Source organism: Etheostoma cragini, chromosome 21, assembly GCF_013103735.1.
Source record: "Etheostoma cragini isolate CJK2018 chromosome 21, CSU_Ecrag_1.0, whole genome shotgun sequence".
Taxonomy (NCBI): domain Eukaryota; kingdom Metazoa; phylum Chordata; class Actinopteri; order Perciformes; family Percidae; genus Etheostoma; species Etheostoma cragini.
In genome coordinates, this window is record NC_048427.1 from 1,292,263 (window position 1) to 1,292,661 (window position 399).

A 399-nucleotide genomic window follows, 5' to 3' on the forward strand; every position below is an offset into this window, starting at 1 on the left:
ATGACTCAAATGTAATTATATAAATTATGTGCCCACACCCACCTAAAGGTTTAGCCCACTTTAACATCTGATTGAGCTGAATATGTTTGCAATGCAAATTAGTTTTTCCCATTACAGCTGCCTGTCTTCAACATGGAGATCAGTGCTTCTCTATTTTTTAAACCACTGCATTAACATCCATTAAGTCGCCAATAAAGTAGCCTCGTTGTCTGCAGAACTCTTTCCATCTCTCTGACCAACAGCAGCCTCTGTAAATCCTTCAATCGCCCCCTTTCATGCTGCCCCAGATGCCAGCTACAGAGAGCCAGAACATCAACCGCCTCCCATCCACACAGCCAGAAAACAAGATCTGCTGCCAGACGCAACCGACACCGCCAGACACTCACACCCCCCCCCCCC

At 46.6% G+C, this 399-nt stretch overlaps 2 protein-coding genes across 7 annotated transcripts in view; both read right to left on the minus strand.

Annotated features, from left to right (window-relative positions):
* The window catches only part of LOC117937008 (SRC kinase signaling inhibitor 1-like), an 89,528-nt gene that overhangs the window by 88,412 nt on the left and 717 nt on the right, over positions 1–399 (minus strand). The gene's annotated exons all lie outside the window — the stretch shown is intronic.
* The window catches only part of grb7 (growth factor receptor bound protein 7), a 30,408-nt gene that overhangs the window by 4,036 nt on the left and 25,973 nt on the right, over positions 1–399 (minus strand). The gene's annotated exons all lie outside the window — the stretch shown is intronic.